This window comes from Equus caballus, unplaced genomic scaffold, assembly GCF_041296265.1.
Source record: "Equus caballus isolate H_3958 breed thoroughbred unplaced genomic scaffold, TB-T2T haplotype1-0000016, whole genome shotgun sequence".
NCBI lineage: Eukaryota > Metazoa > Chordata > Mammalia > Perissodactyla > Equidae > Equus > Equus caballus.
The window spans coordinates 7,852,853-7,871,088 of NW_027222391.1; the positions used below are offsets into that span (position 1 = coordinate 7,852,853).

Below are 18,236 nucleotides of genomic sequence, written 5' to 3' on the forward strand. Positions count from 1 at the left end.
CCCCATTTCTGGTTCAGTCCCAGGACCTTCACACTGACCATGACCTCAGGCTCAGAATGAACAATAAACTATTTTTAGAAGTTGCAGATTTTTTAAATAAAAAATAGCATATGCTTATTGCAAGAAAACTGGAAAAATTTTTAAAAATCAACATAATCCTCCCATTACCCACTAGACACATTTTTCCGTGTCTCCCAGAATTTTCTACATTTAATAAACATTCATAAATACACATAGACATAGACTTATGTTTAGATAAATACATATTCAAATTTTCTTAATTGAAATATTGATTTTCCTGATCTTACTTTTATCAATTAGGAACAGTCTGAAAAGCTTTTATAATTGATGATTTTTTACTTCAATTCAAGTATTTTAGAGCATGAAGCAGCCATAGACTCCATCAGCAGCCCCAGTGAGTCCCACCACTGGCCCAGACCTACAGGACGGTGAACAGGACCTCCCGTGCCCAGAACCACCTGTGTTCAGGTAAGTGGTTGGGAAACTTGCCCAGGTGCTGATGACGATTTATTAAAAAGAAGTTAAAGTTGAAAACAAGTGTTTCATTTCATGTCCAGTAAAAACTAATTGAGAATCTATATATGAAGCTTTACTTCCTAAAGATGCCAACACTTTTATTTAATTTTTACTTTTTACTAAATTTGCCCCAACTATAATACACCAGATTATCTTTTTAATATTCTCAAATGAAACTGTAAATACTGAGTATTAATAGATCTTTTATCACTATCATTAAACACCAATGAATATAACTTCAAATTAATTACCTATTAACTCTTAATTATTTCATTTCTAGAGAAATTAACATAGTTTCAAATTAAGCTGATAGTACTCAGGAGGAACTCAAATTGTATTATTTTGTAAAATCTAGTTTTTGTGAATTGAGGCCTTCCAAATTTTTCATTTTTTACTTATCTAGTCTTGCAGAAATGCACATATATGGCTAAATAAATTAGATGAAACTAAAAGAAGTCAAGTTGTTTAATAAGTTTTTGCAACTACAGAGGTAATTTATACTTGAAAGAATAAAGAATTCAATATACAAATGCACATTTTTGAAGGATGTCAAAGTTCATTTACAAAGCTTGTGTAAAGCTTATGGCAATTCTTCAATCTATATTACAATTGGACAAGGTCTAAAGCAAAAATTTGAAACTGGAAACTTGCTGATCAGGTGTGAGCTTGTGGAAAGTGGCCTCCTGAGAACTGGATAGAACTGGCTTGCGTCTCCTCCAGCCCGTCCTGGGTCAGCCTTGCAGCCTGAGGGTAGCTGCTCTGTGAATCACATGTTTTCTTTTCACACGTTCATCAGCATCAGGATAATAAAGGTCCAGTTCTTGTCCACAGATGTGCAGTGGGGACCGTCACTGCAGCAAAAACCTGGAAAACTGAAATGCACGAGAAATTTCCAGTCTTGCAGCTCCATTTCACCACCAGTGGCCATCTCTGCAGGTGTTGACCCTGGTTTTATTAACCTCCTTCTGTATCCTCTGGTTAATGAATGAAAAGGGAGTCCACAATCAACCCATTAAAGATGAAGCATAATGGGATTTGGGCATGAATCACAGATGCAGAGGAAGGACACACTTCCTCCTTTCCACAAGGCAGGTGCATCATGCCGTGCTTCCTACAGCTCTCTCTGTGGCTAGCAGATGCTGGGGAGATGCCAATGGGCTCATCTTTTACACAAGAAAAGGGATCACTACCACTTTGTGCCCCTAGGTATCCAGGTTGGAAGAGCTTCACATTTTATTTTCTTTTTCTGACTCACCCAGGTTATTCTACTTATGGTAGAAAGTCTGAACATAATTTGAAAAAAGAAATATTTGATGGTTTTGAGAGCTACTTTGGCAGCAAGAGCCTCTAGGTCAGCACCTGGGGAGGAGAGCAGCCAAGCCATGGGCCTGGAGATGGATCCACATTTGCCTTTTGGTAGCAGCTAGTTCTGAAAGGACCATCTGAGAAGCCTTCTTGTGAGTTTGGCAGGGGGCGTCCATCAGAGGGAAGGTCTTGAGAGCACCTGAAGCTTTCATGGGGACCCTGACATCCTACAAGTAATTGTCCCAGAAATAAGCCAGTTCCAATAGGGGTGGGACCATTAAGTCACACCATCAGAATACCTTGTTGGTTTAATATTTGCCTACCACAGGCAAGGAAACCCTGGGGGAAGACGAGACTTTCCTGGAGCCTCACATTTTTCCTTACGTTTTCACCACAGTGCCCTGCACTCATCAAAAATAACCAGGTGAACAAAGAAAAAGAATTGTACAAAAACAAAGACAAGAAAAAAAAGCTAGAGTAGATCTAGATATTACATTTACAAGTCGTTATAAGACACTGGTTTTAAAATAATTACAACTTATTTGTTCAAGGAATTAACTTTTTTGAGAATTTTGTCAGACAATTTTGGAAACTATGAAAAATAATTTGGAAACTATGAAAAATTCTAAGAGAATTTAGAACAAAATATATTAACTGGAAATAGGAACATGATAGGTGGATTGTAAAACAAATTCTGTGCATCTGAAGAGATAATTAGTGAACAGGAAAACAGAGCAGAAGGAAATACTGAGACTGATGCATGAGAAACCCAAGGATGGGTGGTGATGGAAAGAGCCTCCCACACATAGGGCATGAGGGAATATCAGGGGTGGTGTAACTGGATCCCCAGAAAAAGGAGAGAGAGGAAACAGGCCACATGTCAGAAGAAGCCTTGAATGTTCTCAAACAAGAAAAAAAAACACCAAGTGAATGATTTCAGAAGCATTAAGAACATGACACAGGATGGATCCAAAGAAAGGCCCATCAACTACCTCAGTGCTTTGAAACACAAAAATAAATCTTAAAGCATGATGAGAGCAGAGACAATTCGTGTCAAAGAACAGAAGTTGACGACCCCCAACTTCTTACCAAGTAGAATGAAGCGCAGAAGAAAATGTACACAAAAGTGCTGACACTGGGAACTGCCAACCTGGACTACTGTCTCCACGCAGATAACTAAGAGAATTTGTCACCTGAGTACCAACAACAAAAGGCAGATGTTGACCACAGGTGGCAGCTCAGTGTTGCCAGTAGAGCACAGACTGAAGGAAAAGATAAATATGAGGGCACATCTAAATACCTATTGAAAGTATAAAGCAATATGGTAATGCTTTGGGGGTTTATGCTCATATGAAATTTAAAAAGACATCAATAATAACACCAATGGCAGGAAAAATAAAGGGGCTTCTAAGGTCCACACATTGTCCATGAAGGGGTCCAAGGAAAATGATATGGACTTTATAAAACGAGAGAGCATGCTATAAAGGCTGCATAAACAGTGAAAGAATATTAATCAGATGCTCATGAGGGAGGGGGGAGGAAGAGAATCATTATGGATGAATAAACCCAAAGAAGGCAACAAGGAAGCACAGAACAGGCAGAATAAAGAGCAAACAGTGGCAAACAGTGATAATGGTGCCTAGATGTCCAATATCAGTGATTTTGTGACATGTAAATGGAATAAATACTCCATTAGAAGGCAAAGTTTCTTAGAATAAAAATAAAATCAAAATATGCGCTCTTAGGTTGATCTTAAAGTATCCGTACAAGTTGAAAGGATAATGTATACGTTGTATAAGTAATGCTAAAAAGAAAACTCGAGTAGTACACCAATTTCAGACAACGCTGGCTGACGGGAGAAAAATTCGATGGGAACAAGGACATTGCGGAGTGATAAATGGGCCACTCCACCAGCAGGATGTAAGGATCCTAAACTTGTGTGCAGAGAACTGGGGAGAGATTCTTGGGAAGTGGCCCAGGACAGGTATTTGTACCCGTGCTATTAGTTAAATAGTCTAATTTAACAAAACATTAGTGATGGTTCCTATCACATGGCTTTACATTCTCAGTCGCCACTATCAAGTGTTAGGGATCTAACATCTTGTATTTTAACTGGGTCCTATTTACATGTGTTCTGGAAATTACTACATGTTTATTTACCCTTGGGAAACTGGCCATCAGTAGATGGTAAAAACTCTGTCCCCAGAGACCTTATTGGTGGTGGCAGGGGTATGTCTACACTTTTAGATAAGGCAGAACGTGACTGACATGTTTACACAACATAAGAATGGTCTTTGGTTCATCTAAAGACACTCACAAACACTGTCTGTATAGGTAAATTTGGTTAAATCATCTTGAAGCCCTTAATTTAGAGAAGCTAACAAGCGAAACATTTGTTCTCCTCTCCAGGTTAAGAGCACACAATTTTCAAGAGTGACTAATTTGTACTTACTATCATGGTTAATGTTTCCCTTCTCCTCATTCTCCCTTAAATGATCATTTCCTTGCAAACTTTGATTTACTTAAAAACAAAATTCTTTAGAGATGGACATGACATTTGAATTGAAACTATGGAAGGATGTTAATGCAATAGCCCAACATATTTTTGTTGAGCAATTAATAATTTCATTAATTGACCAAGTAAACAAATAGTTCTTTGAAGAAAATAGCAATCACAAAAGTTTTTTTTTATAATTTGTTTTATAAACATTGCTGTAATATCAAAGGTAATAATATTAATATCAGGCAGTGAGTAAGCTCATTTCCAGTGTTTAAATATAACAAATGGTTGACAATTATTTATTTATGCTGTTTTCATTGATTCAAGAATCAGTATTTTAAAATAATCTTTATTTACCATTCATTAGGAAAATGTGCAGCACTATCTGTGCAGATGTTACAGAAGAGACTAAGAATATCAATATTAAATAAAAAATAACATAGAGATTAGTTGAAATATATAAAGAGAATGTTTCACTATCGTATACACAGTTAAAGTGGACGACTTTAGAGGTATATCTATAGGACTGGATTCCTTCTTTTCCAATTGTATGTAAAGATGGTTCAGTCTCACTAACCGAACTTTCTGAATATTGCTCAATGTCTGCTAGTTTGCCATTCCTGATATACTTGAATTATTAATAAAACCCCACATTAGCTAACATATTAACCATTTCAAATAAGACACATGTGTGATGGTCAAATATATCAGGTATACTGAACAAGGCTAAATAATGAGTTAAAAAAGATAACAGCTTTAAATTTGTATTCTTTGTGGGGCTGGCCCAGTGGCACAGTAGTTAAGTTCACACGTTCTGTTTTGACGGCTCGGGGTTCGCTGGTTTGAATCCTGGGTGCAGACCCAACGTCGCTTTGCAAGCCGTGTAGTGGTATGCGCCCCACATATAAAAGTAGAGGAAGATGTGCAAGGGTGTAAGTTCAGGGCCAGTCTTCCTCAGCAAAAAGAGGAGGATTGGCAGCAGATGTTGGCTCAGGACTAATCTTCCTCAAAAAAATAAAAATTGTGTTCTTTGATTTCTGCCAACTATCATTTGATGTCCAAAGGATAATTGAAATTAAATTGTTCTATTATAGATCCAAAATAAAGGATTCACAGTACCTGTGTTTATTGGCATCAGCTTTAGATAACTCAATACATTCATCACTTACAGGATATTAATAAAGAGGACACATAGCCTCTAGTATTTAAAGACGAAGGATTTATACATAAAGGTATATACCCAAACTAAAAATAAAGTGCTGGATTATGGGTTATTCTTATAAATAGTGGCTTGATCATTCTGTCAAGATTGAGCATTAAAGCAGTTAAATATATTGTATGTAAATAGATTAATATGCAATAAATAGTTCCTTAGTAAATAATCAGTGACTGATATTTAAAACAAATTTGTCACAAATGTAGTAATATTAAATATCACTGTATTTATTAAATATTGCTCACCCATATTTATTTGTCACCTATATTAATAATCTAGCTATCAGCCTTTGCTAAAATTTCTCAATATGTATAGAAAATAGTTTTTACCTTAACGTTTATATAGCTTTTTTACTCATAATTTATAAGAAATATAATTTACTCTCACTTGAATATTAGTCTGCTCCCTTGCCAATGTAAAAAATGATGTTACTTCTTATGAATCAAATGCTGTCTAACCACACTATGACTAGCAGTTTTGTGTTGTGGCACTGAGCAAATTGAGGAATACAAAATAAATCAATTAATCTTACTTTTTGTTCTAGCATCCTTATTTTTTTCAATCCCTTTCGCATTTTTATACCAAACAATAAACACACATGTACCATTTTACTTAGAGTAGTATAGTTATAGAGAGGTGATGAGAGATAGATAGGTAGATAGAGCTATAAATATAAATATAAATATATGAGTATCTGTAATAATTTAAGTACATGCAAATATGAATGTTTAACTTTAGGAAGTAGATTTAGAATTCAATGATATAACTAAGTTTACTTCAACGTTTCCCAAAGGTTTTATAAATAACACTTGGATAACATTTTTAAGGCGTAATATGATTTTGAAAGTAAATTATAATTTGTAATCCCGCAACTAAAACAATTATTTTCAATTTTTAAGAGATGCATATTTTCTTTTTTTAAAACAATTGGCAGCATAATATAAAGTAAGTAACCCACCTATCTTATGAGTCTTTCATTTCTAGTTAATGTTTTATTTGTAATTCCATAATATTTTTCACTTGTAAATTTTCCAATAGGGATTTGTCATATCTTACATCTGAGGTGGTTTGAGATTAGACTCACTCCAAAAATTTTATAGTAAAAACTTTTCAAAAATGTGTCAGCCATATTTATGTGTTCGTTTGTTTTAAAGAACACCTGGGTTTATTCAGAAATAACTTTTCTAAAATTTGCAGAAGCGGTCTTCATTTCTAACTAAGAATCAAGTGGTCTTATCTATGTTTGTTTACTTCCAGTACATGACTGTGGTTTAAACTCCATAATTAAAATTTCCTTATAAGAAAATTGTCTTGTCTTATAAATTCCTTATAAGACTTGTACATTAAGAAAAAACAAATTAAAAAAGAAAATTTCAAAATTATAATTTCATCACATAAAGGGAAGAGTCTATTTATCTAGTTCAATCAACACAAACCAGCTAGTGCAAACTTTACTAAGTTATTTTGGAGATACCAAACAAGTAGGTAGTTTAGTATGAAAAAAGATAAGGTGTCTCAAGTGTTAAGACACCTTCTGATTTTTAATACCACGTCTTATCTTTCCATCTAATATTTGGAGAAAGAGATAAGTATTACAGATTTCTCTCTTCTAATTTATTTTAAGACAAATTACTTTCTGGACTCTCTATTTGTTTGTATTTTTATGTAATGAGATGTTTCCTCACTGGAATCAGACACCAAAAAAAGCAATATTGCTTTCTTTCACTAAAACCCCAGTGCCTGGTATAGCTTATGGGTGATTAACTTTTGATGACAATCAGACCAAATGAATTATGATTTGAAAAACTACCATTGGGTATGGTCGTATAATAATGGTAAAAACAATTATGTTCACGCATTAGAAAAAATGAAATCAAACACCAACTTAAAGATTAAGAAGTGAAAAGATCATTTGTTAGGGAGAAGTAGAGGTGAATAATAAATCAGTTGTGCTTAGCAGGTAAAACTCAGTTTGTTGTCTTCTGGGAGGTAAATTTTTGAGTGTAAACATTTATTTGAAAGATTAAATAAGACTTTAGCACGTACCAGTCACATGTTGGAGAAAGGTAATTTATGACAGAAACAGTGTAGCCAATTTTTTTTTCCAGGTAATTTTATTGGGATTATAGTGATTTGTAACTGTGCAACTTCAGGTGTACCTTGTTGTTTATCAATTCCTGAATACTCTCCATCATACTCACGCCCAGTAGTCCAGTTTTTCTCCATCACCACACATATGTGTCCCTTTATCCCTTTCGTCCACCCCCCAACCCCCTTCTACTCTGGTAACCACTAATCTATTCTCTTTATCCATGTATTTCTTATCTTCTACATACTCGTGAAATCATGCAGTGTTTGTCTTTCTCTGTCTGGCTTATTTCCCTTAACATCATACCCTCAAATTCCATCAATGTTGTTGCAAATAGGATGATTTTGTCTTTTTTATGGCTGAGTAGTATACCAGTGTATATATATACCACATTTTCTTTATCCATTCATCTATAGATGGGAAGTTGTGTTGCTTTCACACCTTAGCTATTGTGAATAATGCTTCAATGAATATAGTAGTGTATAAGTCTCTTTGGATCTTTGATTTCCAGTTCTTTGGATAAATACCCAGTAGTAGGATAGATGGATCATATGCTATTTCTATTTTTAATTTTTTGAGAAATCTCCATACTGTTTTCCATAGTAGCTGCACCAGTTTGCATTCCCACCAGCAGTGTATGCAACGTTCCCCTTTCTCCACATGCTCTACAACATTTGCTGTTTTTTACCTTGGTAATTTTAGCCACTCTGATCAGTGGAATGTGATATCTCATTGTAGTTTTGATTTGCATTTCCCTAATAATTAGTGATGTTGAGCATCATTTCATGTGTCTGTTGGCCATCTATCTATCTTCCTTGAAAAAATGTCTGTTCATATCCTCTCTCCATTTTTTGATTGGGTTGTTTGGGGGTTTTTTTTTGTTGAGTTGCATGACTTCTTTATATATTTTGGAGATCAACCCCTTGTCTGATAAATTATTTGCAAATATTTTCTCTCAGTTGATGGGTTGTCTTTCCATTTTGTTCCTGATTTTCTTTGCTTTGAAGAAGCTTTTTAGTCTGATGTAGTCCCATTTGTTAACCTCTTCTTTTGTTTCCCTTGGCTGAGTAGACATGGTATTTGAAAAGATGAGTCTGAGACAAATGTCAAAGACTGTTTTGCCTATATTTTATTCTAGGAGTTTTATGGTTTCAGGTCTTACATTCAAACCTTTAATACATTTAGAATTAATTTTTGTGTATGGTGCAAGATAATGGTCTACTTTCATTCTTTTGCATGTAGCTGTCCAGTTTTCCCAAAACCATTTATTGAAGAGACTTTATTATCTCCATTGTATGTTCTTGGCTCATTTGTCAAAGATTAATTGTCCATAGATGTGTGATTTTATTTCTGGGTTTCCCATTCTTATCCATTGATCTGTTTGTTTTTTTTGAATACTACAGCTTTGTAGTATGTTTTGAAGTCAGGGGTTGTGATGCCTCCAGCTATTTTCTTTTTTCTCAGGATTGCTTTGGCTATTTGGAGTCTTCTGTTGTTCCCTATAAATTTTTGGATTTTTTTGTACTATTTCTGTGAAGAATGTCAATGGGATTTTGATTGGGATTGCATTGAATCTGTAGGTTGCTTTAGGTAGTATGGACATTTAACTATGTTTATTCTTTTGACCCATGAACATGGCATATCTTTCCATTTCTTTATATCTTCTATAATTTCTTCCAATAATGTCTTATAGTTTTCACTGTACAGGTCTTTTACCTCTTTGATTAAGTTTATTCATAGGTCTTTTATTCTTTTTGTTGTAATTTTCAATGGGATTGTATTCTTGATTTCTCTTTCTGCTAGTTCACTGTTAATGTATAGGAATGCAACTGATTTTTTAAAATTGATTTTGTACCTTGCAACTTTGCTGTAGTTATTTATAATAGTTTTCTGGTGGATATTTTAGGGTTTTCTATATATAGGATAATATAATCTGCAAATAACAAAAGTTTCACTTTTTCCTTTCCAATCTGGATTCTTTTTATTTATTTTTCTTGCCTAATTGCTCTGGCCAATACTTCCGGTAGTATGTTGAATAAGAGTGGCAAGAGTGGCACCTTGTCTTGTTCCTGTTCTCAGAGCGATGGCTTTCAGTTTTTCACCATTAAGGATTATGTTGGCTGTGGGTTTATCATATATGGCCTTTATTATGTTGTACTTTCCTCCTATACTCATTTTATTGATAGTTTTTTAATCATAAATGGATGTTGGATCTTGTCAAATGCTTTCTGTGAATTTATTGCAATGATCATGTGATTCTTATTCCTCATTTTGTTAATGTGGTGTATTACATTGATTGATTTGGAGATGTTGAACCATCCTAGCAGCCCTGGAATAAATCCCACTTGATCATGGTGTACGATCCTTGTTATTTATTGCTGTATTGGGTTTGCCAATATTTTGTTGAGGATTTTTGCATTTATGTTCATCAGCAATATTGGCCTGTAGTTCTCCTTCTTTGTGTTGCCATTGTCTGCTTTTGGTATCAGGGTGATTTTGGCCTCGTAGAATGTGTTAGGAAGCATTCCATCTTCTTCAATTTTTTTCAATAGTTTGAGAGGGAGAGATACGAACCTTCTTTGAATGTTTGGTAGAATTCTCCAGAGAAGTCATCTGGCCCTGGACTCCTGTTTTGTGGGAAGTTTTCAATTACTGCTTCAACCTCTGTACTTGTGATCGGTTTACTCAGATACCCTATTTCTTCTTGATTCAGTTTTGGGAGTGTGTATGAGTGTAGGAATTCATCCATTTCTTTTACATTATCGAACTTGTGGGCATATACTTTTTCATAGTATCCTCTTATAATCCTTTGTATTTCTACAATATCTGTTGTAGTTTCCCCTCTTTAATTTCATATTTTATTTATTTGGCCTTCTCTCTTTTTGTTTGGTGTGTCTGGCTAAGAGTTTGTCAATTTTGTTTATCTTCTCAAAGAACCATCTCAGTTTCAGTCATCATTTCTATCCTTTTTTTTGGTCTCTATTTCATTTTTTCTGCTCTGATTTTTATTATTTCCCTACTTTTTCTGACTTTGACCTTCATCTATTCTTCTTTTTCTAGCTCTGTTAGGCGCATTTTAGATTACTTATTTGAGATTTTTCTTGTTTGTTGTGGTGGGCCTGTACTGGTATGAATTTCCCTCTTATGACTGCATTTATTGCATCCCATAAGAGTTAGTATGTTGTATTTTCATTTTTGTTTGCCTCTAATCATTTTGTAATTTCCCCTTTGACTTATTCAGTGATCCAATAGTTGTTAAATAGCATATTGTTTAGTCTCCAGATATTTCTGACTTTCTCACTTTTGTTCGTATGGTTGATGTCCAGCTTCATAGTACTGTGATTGGAAAAGATGGTTAGCATGATTTCAATCTCCTTAAATTTACTGAGGCTTGCCCTTTGTCCAAGCATATACTCTATCTTTGATAATGTTCCATGTGTACTTGAGATGAATGTGTATTCTGCTGTTTGAGGATGGGATGTTCTCTCTATATATATCTATTAAGCCTATCTGCTCAAGTGTTTCATTGAAATCCACTATTTCCTTGTCGACCTTCTGTCTGGATGGTCTATCTATTGATGTAAGTGGGGTGTTGATGGCCCCCACTATGATCGTGTTGCTGTGAATTTCTCCCTTAAGGTCTGTTCATCATTGCTTTATGTACTTTGGCATCTCGGTGTTAAGTGCATATATATTAATGTGTTATGTCCTCTTAGCAGAAAATCCCTTTTATCATTGTCTCCTGCCCCTCTTTGTCTCTCCTTGTCTTTTTTATCTTGAAGTCTGCTTTGTCTGATATAAGTATGGCAACACTTGCTTCCTTTTATTTGCTGTTTGCTTGGAGTATTGTCTTCCATTCCTTTTCGCTAAGCCTGTGTTTGTCTTTAGAGCTGAGATGTGTTTCCTGGAGGCAGCATATTGTTGGGTCTTCTTTTTTAATCCACTAAGCTGCTCTGTGTCTTTTGATCGGAGAATTCCATCCATTGACATTTAGAGTTATTATTGATATTTGAAAGCTTAATGCTTTCATTTTATCTCTTGTTTTCCAGCTGTTCTATGTTTCCACTGTTTTCATTCCCTTGTACGTCTGACTGCCATTTCACTTTGGAGGTTTTCTTTGGTGGTTTTGCAGATTTTCTTTTTATTTATGAATTGTGGCTCTGCTCTGATTTTTTGTTTAGTCGTTACTGTTACATTTGCTTAAAAGATCTCATAGATGAGATTCTCTATTTTCTCACAGCCTCTTTTCTCCATTAGCCTAAGTAGGTTCCATCCCTTTCCTCCAGCCTATCCTGTTTTTCATACACTATTGTTTCTTAGTTAGTAAGTTCTTTCTTGCATTGAGTGGAAGTGTACTTTCTTACTTCTCCTACCCATCCTGTCTTTTGGAGACACAAGTAGAATCTGGATCCCAGTTCCATGGAACATCCTTAGAAAAATGGGAAGATGGTCAAGTATTCTCAGACTTTTTGAGTTGAAGCATCTCCAGTTCATCAGCCATCCCTTAAAAAACATGGTTTCATGTCAGGTCACCACATTGGTAGTTTCTTTTGTTTCAATTAATTTTTAAACAGTAGGATTTGGAAGGGAATGCACTACTCTAGGCATGGCTTGGTTAGCAAAAGATAGATTCCCATGTCTCATATTAGAGCACTTTTCTGCTATCAGTATAGGTAAGAATATTCCCTTTCTTCTTGTACATACTGTATATGATTATGAACTCTATCCTTTTGATGACCACATCATACAGTGATGACTACATCATACATTGAGTTAAAGAAAAAAGAAAACCATTAGATCTGTCTAACTATACATTCATCCTGTTTTTATGCATTAGTTTTGGGGCTAACCCTGGGAAGTTATGTTTATCCTGTTAGGTTTCTTTTGATTGGGTTACTACAATCCTAATTTTGGTTGACTCTAAGGCTTCTAGCTTAAAAAAATGAGTAGATGATTATGCCATCAACTGAGATCAAAAATACAGGAGAAACGTGTGTGTGTACATGCATGCATGCATTAAAGGAGGACTTAGGATGGAAGCCTGAGGAATCCCAGTGTTAAGAGGCAGCTGGGAGAAAGGAGGCAACAGAAGACACCAAGAAGGGGTGGGCCATAGTGTGTTATGAAAAGGAGAGGAGTATCTTGGAAGGTGGACTGACTGTGTATTCAGGATATGGTAGACACCTGAATACATAATGAAAAGGACATGATCTCTGCCTCTGCTCCTGTTTTGATTTGCTCCATGGTTCAGCTCTTCATTTAATGGCACTACCTAGTCCATCGTGCCTGAAAACTTGCAGTCATCTTTTATTTGTCCTTCATAATCTCGCATATATTGGGTTAACCACGTTTTACTGACAAAACATAGTTTTGAATTATAGCATACTTACTGGGAAAAGCACACAAATCTTTAGTATCTAGCTCAATGACTTTCTTTAACAATGTAAATACACTATAATAGCCACCCCCTAGATCAAGACATTCACTATTCTGGCTCTCCAGAAGCCTCTATCATGCCCCTTTGCAGAAATTACTCCCACCCAAGGTAACCACTACTCTGACTTCTATCTCTGTAGCTTAGTTTTTCCAGTTTTTGAATTCATGTAAATAGAATTATACTCTATGTACTCCTTTCTACCAGGCTCCTTTTATTAAACATCCTGTCTGAGATTAATCCATGTTGTTGCAGGTAATTTGTTGGCTTTTATATAGCTCTGTAGATATGATTATTTATTATTGCATAACACATTAGTTTTGGTTATTGATAACTGTGTAACATGGAACTCCAAATTAGTGGAGTGAAACAGTAAACATTTTATTAGTCAGATTCCGTGGGTTAGAAATTTATGAGGGAGACATTTCCCTGTTCTCTTATGGTTAGGGTCTAGAATCATTTAGAGGCTCTTTCACTCACATGAAGGTACCTTGGCTGGGATGTCTTGAAGACCAAAATCCTCTGGGATCGTTCACAAGGGCACCTACATTTCTTGTTTTGAAAAGTGGCTGTTTTATTTTTCCAATGGTACATCTCAAGTGCAATTTCAATGGAGATGGAAACTTCTACTTGAAAGTTGTTCTCCTTCTTTGCTACTTTTGGGTCCCAAGTGACTTGATCAAATAGTGTTCAGATATTGCTGATACAAAGGCTGTACTGGGGTTGGTGATCATATATGACCAGAGGAAACTTAATGTAGGTATCTAGAAGCAGAGATTCCTTTGAGGAAGGGAGGAGGTTTAGGAAATGCTTGGTGAGCATAGTCTGTCTGGTGTTGGATAAAATCACAAGAATTTGGGGATGAACTCCTGCCTCCTCATCCTGGCCCCTGGTCTTGAGATACCAAGTATAAATGGACATGGTGTGTGTCAGGGCTTGTGTTGGTGGTCTATTTTCTCAGTGCATATGGTTCATCTTCTGTTTGGGAACTAAGTCTTATCACCTGATTGCCAGCATAGCAGTTGCTATGAAGGTGGCTGTGCCCTGGTTGCAGATTCTCCATGAGGAGATTCTCCGTGAGGTCTTAGCTCTTCACAGCTTGTTGGCTGGGTTCCCTGAGCAAGCTTCCTGAGAGTGGCACATCCTTGGGAGTCACATAACACCACTTCCACAGAACAACACTTCTATTCTGTTGATTGAAGTAGATAAACACCTGCTTAGATTCAAGAGGAGGGACCCTAAACCTCACATATTTATGGCATGTGTCTCCAAGAATTTGTGGCCAATTTTTAAAACCACCATGAAGTAGATACCAGAATTGATTTATCCATTCTATTGTAGATCGATATTTGAGTACTTTCTACTATGGAGGAATAAGGAGAATGATGCTCTAATCATTCTTGCTCCTTTCTCTTGGTTCACATGTTTGCATTTTAGTTGACTGCATATCTAAGAGTACAATTGCTGGTCACCTTGTATGTATATTTCTGCTTCACTAGATAGATCCTGCCAAACAGTTTTCCAAAGTGGTTGTACAAATTCATAGTCTTACCAGCAATGTGTGAGAATTCCACTTGCTCTGCAGCCTCACCTCCTCTTGCTGCCATAGTTCAACTTTTAATACCTGGTTTTAACCCTTCTGTGGTTGTGTATGAGATCTCAGTGTGGTTGTATTGCCCTTTCCCTGATAACTAGTGTTGAGCACCTTTACATAGGCTTGTTAGACTTACATATGCTTGTTAGACATTGGGACACGCTGTGTTGTGATGTGCCTATTCAAGTCTTTTGCCCATTTTTAACAAATTGGGTTGTTTCCCTTTTTTCTTATTGTAATGATGAAGTTTGTATGTATTCTGCATGTGAATCCTGTTTTGACTACTAGAATTGGAAACATCTCTTCCCATCCTGCAACTTTCCAATTGCCTCTTGTAATGTGTCTTTTCACGAACTGCAATTCTAAATTTTAATGAATTCCAGTTTACCAATCTTTTTTTTTTTTAGAGAGAGAGTGTTTGTGTGTGTATGTGTGTGGGGGTCTTCTTTAAGTTTTTGCTACCCTGTCATCCTGAAGATGTTTTCTTATGTTGTCTTCTCGATGCTTTATTATTTTACCTTTCACCTTTAGGTGAAAGTGTCCAGGAATTGAGTTTTGTGTGTTGTGAGGGTAGGGGTCAAAGTTTCTTCTATATCCATATGCTTATCTCTATGAGTAATAACAGGCAGCATTGGGACAGGGGGACACAAGCCTGGGAGTTAGGGGTCATGTATTCTCAGGCTTAACCAACAGTTAAAGCACCCTCTGAACTTGGGCATGTTATTTTCCCAGTTCTCCCTCCTCTCAGACTCCTTCCTTCCTCCCTTCCTTCCTTCCTCCCTTTCTCGCTCCCTCCATCCATTCTTTCCTTCCTTCCTTCCATCTAGCCATCCAACCATCTGTCCAGATATCAATGTATCCAACTGTCCTTCTGCGTGTTCACCTGTTTATCCTTCTCCTCTCCTTCCATACTCTTTCCTCCCATAGCTCCAACTTCTCTTCCTTGTCTTTATTCTTCCTGCTTTCCCTTTGACCCTCCATTTGTCCACTCTTCCTCTGTCCATCCAAGTATCCTTTCTGTCTGTGCCTCTACCTATCTCTTTTTTCCGTCTCTCCCTTCAACCACACTCACTCTCTTAGGTTCATCTCATTCACAGTCTTGCTCTTCCCTCTACTCACACAATCACTCCTTCTGTCACTCATGTTTATGGCTCACCTGTGAATGATTGTCCTGGAACAGCCACTAGTGGAACACAGAGGAGCCTGGGGGGCTTCTTCACTCTGTGTGGAGCCCTGGCCCCCCACCCTTGATGACAGTTGTTTCCACAGCTTCTGAGCCTGGCACCATGTTCCTGCCTACTTCCTCATGACCAGACCCACCACAAGCCACCACAAGTATATGGGGCCCCTCTTCCTTCCTAAGAGAAGCCCTCTAGCCCCACACATCCACCAGTCAATTATTACTCGGGAGCTGGGAAGCCAAGGTATGGAATTCTGGTTTTAGGGCCGTCCTACTGATCACAAAGATTATACCAATAATTCAATCTGATGCCAGTCCTTGAGCCCCTAGTCTTGTCAAATTAAGAAACAAATATAACATAAGGGGGGATGCTTTGAGGAGAGGCACCTGGCAACATTTGAAGGGGATGGACTTTCTGCAGAAAGTTTTGCCTAATTTGGATCTTTAATAATGAGTAAGAGTTACCGAGGAAAATAAGGTATGGTAAGTGTTCCTGGCAGAGGGAATTCCATGAGGAAAGGCCCAGTATCCAAAAACAGCATAGTGTATGGAAGAATTGATAGGAATTTGGTTTGCCTGAAGCACAAAGCCAAACTCAGAGTGAATGAATCAATGAGGCTGAAGAGTCAGCAGGAGCCAGATTTGGAAGGGCCTTGAGTTCCAGGTCAAGAAACGTGAACTTAATTCTGAAGACCTTAGAGAGCATGGGTGTTACTAGAGCAGGAGTGCTCCTAGTGAGATTTTCATTTCAAATTTTTTTTCTAATGTTCAAGGCAGAGAACATCCTTTAGACAGAGCATCCAATGAGTCTGTTAAGGTGTTGTTTCTGGTGAGAAAAGACAAGACAGGGCTGGGACATGGATGGAGAGAAGAAATGTAATGAGGACCATTCTGCAAGTGGAATTGGTGTTACTAGGAAGTGAGGGAGAAAGATCTGAGCAGAAATGCTGGCTTCAACATGGATGACCACATCAGTGGGTGGTGGTACCACTGGGAGAGAGGATAAATGATTATAATGAATGTGGGCCTCTGATCTGGCCGCAGGCCAGCTCTCAGTGATGGCCATATCTCCCCCCCCACTTACTGCAGCTGAGGCACGACCTGAAGACCCTCACCCTCAACTTCAGCATCTCCAACCTCCAGTATTCAACAGACATGAGCAAGGGCTCAGGCACGTTCAACTCCACTGGGAGAGTCCTGCAGCACCTGATGAGACCCTGGTGCCTGCAGCTCCTGGTAAGATGAGCCCCAGCCAGCCACTCCCCAAGTACTGTCTCTCCTGCTCCTCCTCCTCCTCCTCCTTTCTCCACAGCTTTGATCCTTGTTCAAGAAGAGTAGCCTGGTCCCCTTGTACATGGATTTTGGACTGATTTACCTCAGGTAATTTTCTTTTCATAGAATTTGCCAGTCATGACCACTTTTGGTGACCACCCCAATTTTCAATCTTCACACTGACTGCCAATTTGCTCCTCCCTCACTCTGGCCCCCATTATCAGAGGTTTCAGGACATCTCTCTACAGTCCCCCTCTCCCTGGGCCTCAGAAGGATGGGGCAGCCACTGGTGTGGATTCTGTCTGCACCTACCATGCTCACTCCATGGCTCATGACAGAGGCCACGTGTGACCAAGAGCAGCATTCCTGGGAGCTGAAACAGCTGACCCACCATGTCACCCCAAGGGACCTCTACCACCTGATCAGGGACAGCCTTTTTGTCAGTGGTAAGTGTTCATGCAGAGCTTAGAATTACAATGATCATTACTTATAGTGTTCTATTTTATTTCCTCTTTAACAATCAGCCCAAGTTCTGGTTGGGGGACACCTTCCTCAAACCTCCAAAGGGAGACTCTCTCTTGTTATTTTAGATCTGATTCATATACTATGTGTTTGCATTTCTTAGGGTTTTCTCTATAAATTATCAAGTCATCTGCAAAAGGAAATAATTTTACATATTCCTTTCAAATTTAGATGCCTTTTTAAAATTTGTCTTGCCTAAGTGCCCTCATTAGAACCTCTAGTTCAAGGTGAATAACACATGAAACGAGGGCCAAGAACATTGTTTCATCCCTGGTCTTAGGGGGAAATTATCAGTCTTTCACCACTGACTGTGATATTACCTGTCGGTTTTCAAGGATTTTACTTATTAGATTGATAAAGTTCCTTTCTGTTCCTAATGTGTTGAGTGTTATTTGTTTTTTTTTTTTAATTATTAAGGATGTTGTATTTTGTGAAATTCTCTTTTGTATGTCTGTATCACGGTCAAGTGGCATTTTTCCTTTATTCTATTAATATGGCCAGTTACATGAATCAATTTTCCAGATAGGAAGCCACACTTTCAGCTAGAGGTGAGAGACTGAGACTTTCTCTAGTCTTTCCTGGGCATG

General features: G+C 37.3%; 1 long non-coding RNA gene across 2 annotated transcripts; it reads left to right on the plus strand.

The window, feature by feature from the left end:
* Positions 1–255: 255 nt before the first annotated feature.
* Positions 256–17,585, plus strand: LOC138922895 (uncharacterized). Of its 2 annotated transcripts, XR_011436034.1 has the most exons (4): positions 256–489; positions 16,945–17,091; positions 17,168–17,235; positions 17,466–17,585. It is a non-coding gene; the product is annotated as an uncharacterized lncRNA (long non-coding RNA). The 2 variants fall into 2 exon arrangements; XR_011436033.1 differs by having other exon boundaries at positions 16,945–17,235.
* Positions 17,586–18,236: the final 651 nt, after the last annotated feature.